Genomic DNA, 5,933 nt, shown 5'->3' on the forward strand with positions numbered 1-5,933 from the left:
CCCCGTGACCCTCGGTGACCCCGGATCGCCCGAGGCTGCACCCCGGCAGGGGCGGGGGTGGAACAGAGCCCGAGCCCCGAGAGCCGTACAGGAAAAAAAAAAAAAAGAAAAAAGAAGAAGAAGAAGAAGGCCGGGGCGCAGCGGGTCCCAGAGCCCGCGGTCCGCCCCCGCCGCCAGGCCGGGAAGCGCAGAGGAGGAGCCGGAGCGGCGAGGCGCCCGGGATCAGTTGCGCACCGGGCTGTGAGGAGAAATCTAATCAGATCTTTGGCGGAGGGGCCGGCCGGAAGCAAGGCGAGGAGTGGGGGGAGCCGAGCCCCAAAATCTTCCGGGGTGGGGGGCGCGCTCCGCGGAGGGAAAGGAACCGACGACGCGAGAGAAGACTATTTTTCCCCCTGGCGGCGGTGGCCGCGGGCGCGCTGCAAGCATGAAGGCTGCGGGACGCAGCTCTGCCCGGGAGCCCGGCGCGGCGGACGCCCTGGCGGTGCGAGGCGGGAAGAGGAACGGAGCCTTTCCCGGATCCTAACGCAGAACGCGTGCACGGGCACCGAGCGAGCTTCGGGCCATGAGATCCACCCGGCTCGGCGCTGCGGGGGTTGGTGCGCTCCGACATAAATAAATAAGCAGAAAATAGCTGCCCCCCGCCCCCCTCCCCCAAGGATGCTTGGAAATGGAGACGCTCGGAGCCGCGCAGGAAAAGCGTGCTTATTTCTCTCTGTAAAGGAGAAAGTACACCCAGGAGATATTTTTGGAGTGAAAAGTTTGAGGCTTTTTTTAGGAAAGTAAAAGACGTGATATGATATTTTTCCCCCTTTTCTTTCTTCTTTATTTTTTGAATTTTCCACAAAAGGAGAGGAAATTAATAATACATCTGCAAAGAAATTTCAGAGAAGAAAAGTTGACCGCGGCGGCACGAGGGGCATGGATTGCGGGAGAGAGAGGAGCAGGGCACGGCGGGATTTGTGCCTGTGGTGACTGGAACTGACGGATAATTGTGGCTGGCTGTTTGTTCATCAACCTTTCACCCCCTTTCATTGCTTTTATTTTTGGTGTCAAGATCCTGTGTTTTCTTTTATTCCTAACCACCTGGATTTCCGTGTGGATACTGCTGTGATCAGTCTGAAATACCGTGAGTGATCTTTATTTTCTTATTTACTCATGAAGAAAAATGTTCATTAATTTAGCGCTGTGATTCGTTTTATCTCCTCTCATTTCCTGTGGTTTTTCAAAGACCTGGTTTGTAGGGCTGGGAAAGGGGACAGGGCGGCCCACGCTTGCTTCCATCGGGCTGGGATCGCCCATAAGCCCATTTGATATCATGATGTAGCTTGCTGCGTCTTGGGCAAATCAATGCCTTTGCAAGGTTCAGTAGGAAAAATAAAATCTCCCGGGGAAAGCTGCTGCGGTGTGGGGTGCTGGTGCTGCGTGATTGACACCGCAGGGTGAATTCAAGTTACGTGGAAGCCCGGTTAGTGGAAACATAAGAGACCCAATTTAAATGGCATCACACAGCCTGACACTGCAGATCAACAGAATGTGCTGCCGGGAGAGTATGATAAGAAGGGAGGCAGGTGAAGAGGGTCCTGGCTGGTGGGAGGGTTGTCTGACTGGTGACCCTGGCCCCAGAACTCACAAGGGTTCTCAGCCATAAAACAGGAAAACCTACTTTTCAGTCCCACCCCATTTCTAGCTTAGGACTTCTTTGGATACCACAGAGGCTCCAGGTAGGCTATAGAGGGCTCGGCCCGCGGGGATTTCTCAAAACCCTTCCCAACACCAGGACCCAGCTCCTGAAAAAGAGGCTGACATGCGTGGGGTCGATGGGAAACATAGAAGCCATGGGGCAGGCGTGTGCGTTGAGCAGTGGTGCTGGGGATGGCCCGGGCTAGTCCAGAGAAGGGGGGAAGGAAGTGCCAAGGGCGCCCAGGGTCCTACAGGCTCGCCTTCTCCTGCCTGCCCGGTGCCAGAGTCAGAGCGCTGGGCTGTTCCGTAGAAGTCGTCTGTACCCTTCCCTGGTTCCCTCTGGAGTCATAGTCCCGTATAACTTTAAAGCCAGCAGACCCCGTGGAGATTTCGTGCCATCGAGAGAGAAGCTGAGGCCTAGAGAAACTGTAACGCTTTTGTTATGGCCAACCCATATGAGACAGGTGACATGCACCTCCGAGAGAGAGAGAGAGAGAGAGAGAGAGAGAGAGAGAGAGAGAGAGAGAGAGAGAACTTTTACCTCCAAAGTGGGTAGGAGTCAGGAGCTGGACCCACGGAGCAAGACTGTCCCTGTGGCCATAGCAGGGGTCCAAGGAAGGCACACTGGACCCAAGGATATAAAACAAAACTTTGCTATTTTAGACCTCAAGGGTCTTCAACATTCTCTTCCTCCTATTTTTCTTTCTTGTTTTCTCTTCCTCTGTCTCTCTCTTCCTGTCACACTCTATCTCTCTTTCTACCTTTGTCTCTCCCATTTCACACAACTCTGACTTTAATGCTGTATCTTTTTAAAACTCAACAACTCGGACACATCCCAAATGAGAAGTGGGACGGCTGTCTGTGGCGGCCCATCTTAGTCCTGGCCGCGTTTAATCCTGTGAGTGGAGGACCCTAGGGAGTCATTAAAGCACTGTGGAGTTAGATTTATGTTAGAGGAGTGATAATGGAAACCAGAAACATCCCGCTAAAAGCATCTGAGTCTGTTCTTCCCCGCACATCATCTATTCTTATCCTTTTCATTACTCCTTAACTAAACTAGCTTACAGCTGAGCACTTCTCTCATTTTCTGGGCACATGTTTCCCGTTGGGACACAAATCAGGCAATAAATTTACCAGCCTATGAGTACAGTTGTTGCAGGGTTTCCCTCCTAAGCACTATAATTTTCTGCATTTTCTTTGCTTGTTTACTGTGTTGTTTATGGACACTGTGAATTTCCCATTCCTGGTCCTAGAACAACTCAAGTCGTATTAAATTTCTGATCAGCAACGACCTAACCCAATAGAAGGCAAAGAAGAAAAGTACAGATCCAGTGATACTTTTACTTTGTACCTCAGGCCCAGGCTCCATGTGAGTTAGGTCTTCCATTCGGGGGAGATTTTGCTTTGTTTAGCTTTCCTGACATCAGGATTTTCCTATCGCTGCTCTAATTGGATCTCCAAGTGCATTTCACTCTTTGACTTCACCCCCTCTTCCACCGTGCCCCCCACAAGAAGAGATTCCTGAGTGAGGTGGGAGGCCAGGAAAGTCGCAGAGGTGGGGGAGGGGCACAATAGACTACATCTGTGTGCACCTCCAGACAGGGCTCCTAGGGATGCGTTCCCTGTGGCGAACGGCTTCCCAGCTTTATGGTTGGGGATGCAGGCTCAGAGCTTGGCTTGGTGCTCAGAGCTGGCCCTGCATTCTACCCAAATTGTTCATGGACACGCAAAGGAACTGTGGCCTCTGCTGTAGCTGGAAATTGACTTTGTCCGTTTACTGGAGCATTTTGAGCAGGTGCCTGTGCAGGGAGATTTGTGGAGGGTGCAGCCCCAGAAGGCTGCCAGGTTTTGGAAGTTTTGAAGGCACCATTCTAAATGTTCTTCTCTAATTCAGTGGCTGTGTCCCCTTTGGGCAGCCTTTGGATTTCCTCTGACCCTCAGTTTTCTCATTCACGGGGTGGTAAGGATAACATCTAATTTGTCCGATTGTGTTATGAATTAAAAGTAATGTTATGTAAAGCCCAAGTAGAATAGCTCCTCTAAGGGGGGCTGTTTGTTATGATGATTCTTGGGTGAATTAATTTGGATTAGCTTTCTGGGAATGAATACTGCCTGATGGAGCACTTTGGAAGCTCTAGTGGCTGCCCTTGTGAAGGCGGGGCTGAGGGGCTGAGGTTAGCGAGGAGGTTGCTCTTGTGAGGTCCTATCAAGTCAGATTGTCTGCAATATAAAGCTGTAAAATGCTGTTTCAGAGGAGAAACCATACCCTGTAAATTTCTTCTGAACCTAGAGGAAAATCTTAGCAAAAATGCTCTCGTGAATATTTAGAGGTGAACAATGCTCCGATTGTGCTTTGCATACTTCTGATCCAAAAGTTGTATCACACAGCACTTGGATTTTAAATTGTATCCTTTTGGCTACACGTGACCTACTCTGGGTCTGGAACATACAACAATGAAGTCTATGCGATTGGATCCCTTCAACCCCATGGTATAAAGTTGTGCTATGAGATGGAGGCCCTGTGCTGCACAGCTAGGGTCTACAGTCCTCGTATCCCCACAGGATCTCCTTGGTAGCTAAGGGGGCACAGCACACTAATGGTTTATTAAAATGCATAGGATTAAGAAGATACGGGATCAAGAAGTTTGGATGCTGATAGGCAATTCCTGAGCTTTGGTATGTGTAAATCTTCTGGTACCAACGTGCAGAGTGGTTTTTTGAAGCAAGCAATGCTGGTCACTGCTTAGCATGTCACTTGCCTGTACTGGATCTGTTCTGTGCATTTCCTCCATATACTGTCAAAGAACTTTTCTCTTGTTAAGGTTAAAAAAAAACCTTTAAAAATGGCTATCATTGTTGATATTCTGCCTGTGGGCAGTATTTTGAGGAGTTGGGGAGTTACTCACTGGAGTTTTCATTATTACTAGTTTTTGAATGAATGAATGAAAGTAATACAAAGTCTTTGTCAGTTTTGGAAAAGTATCCCAAAGTTGACCACTTTTGCTTGTCTATAAACAGATGGAAACTGTATGGAAGCCTTCACCATTTGATTAATTTTAGTTTTTTGTGTACTTTTTAAAGATTATAAAAAAAGAAGAAGAAATCTGTTGTAACATGGGCTTTAGTACCCAAGGAGAATCTACGTACTCCGCAGCTTTTCTCCGGGCCACGTGTCTTCCATGCACCTTGACCTGATCCCTCTCAGAGCAAGCGTGCTTCTCTGTAGAGCAGAGGTCCTAAGAGCAGCATGGAGCTGGTTACTGTGAGGCTGAAATCAGACTGTGTATGTCACACACGGGGAGCATTCAGTACAAACACATTTAAGCTGATCGTTTCTGATTTCAGTTTAGCTGATGTACACTTTGCCAAAAAATAATAATAACGGCATTGCTCTCTGTTGATGGGATGCTGTTAATCCAAGTTCCCACTGGTGTTGATAACAAAAGAGGAGCTGTATCAGACAATTTGGAATCAGAACTAAATGCAAGCCTTTGAGGCAAGCACCTCCCGATTAAAGCTTCTTGGAAATTGCCCTAGTGAATGTCATTTCTTTGACAAAAGTTGGAAAATGTACTTTGTGTGTTGTGTAACATGTATTCTATAGCTATGTTAACTTTCATTTGATTACCAAGTGTTTTAGATCATAAGCACAAAAAAACTAATGATTTGTAAAGGCTCTTAGAGAATAAAGAATATGACACATCTTTATTTTCTTCAAAATTTGTTTCTCTGCACAAATGCAAATTTACCTGAATTTGAAATTTAGGCAGAAAAATTTTCTGAATGAGACAGTTCACTTTCTAGTGGCAAGGACTTTATCTTGTTCTAGTGGCAAGGACTTTATATTGTTCGCTGACCTGGCCTCAGTTCCTCCGAGGTATATGGAACAAATAGTAGACATGCAGTGAGGATTTCTTGGATGGCTAAATTTAAAGAACTACTCTTTCCACAGGCCCCAGATGTGAGCGCACACTCATGTGTAGGCACACGCATCAGCACATACACAGAAGAAGCCCTACATTCAGAAATGGATAGAAGCTTCCTGGGAAGCATCAGGGGATGCAGTGACTCCACATAGCATCCCTTGTGGCTCCCTCTTGCCAGCAACCCTGAGATCTGAAAATACCGTGATCAATATTCTTATTTCCTGTGTTGTTATTAATGAGATGTGGTATTTTGTACCAGCCTCTCTTCTCTCTCCTCCCTCTCTCTCTCTCTCTCTCTCTCTCTCTCTCTCTCTCTCTCTCTCTCTC

The 5,933-nt window shown here is 47.7% G+C and overlaps 1 protein-coding gene across 1 annotated transcript in view; it reads left to right on the forward strand.

Moving 5' to 3' along the window:
- The first annotated feature begins 77 nt into the window (after positions 1-77).
- The window catches only part of Lrrc4c (leucine rich repeat containing 4C), a 183,456-nt gene continuing 177,600 nt past the window's right edge, over positions 78-5,933 (forward strand). Inside the window, exon 1 of the mRNA XM_004627035.2 lies at positions 78-1,126. The gene's annotated coding sequence lies outside the window, so the exon portion shown is untranslated. The remainder of the gene's footprint in view (positions 1,127-5,933) is intronic.

This window comes from Octodon degus, unplaced genomic scaffold (genome assembly GCF_000260255.1).
Source record: "Octodon degus isolate 3935 unplaced genomic scaffold, OctDeg1.0 scaffold00018, whole genome shotgun sequence".
In the NCBI taxonomy this organism is placed as follows: domain Eukaryota; kingdom Metazoa; phylum Chordata; class Mammalia; order Rodentia; family Octodontidae; genus Octodon; species Octodon degus.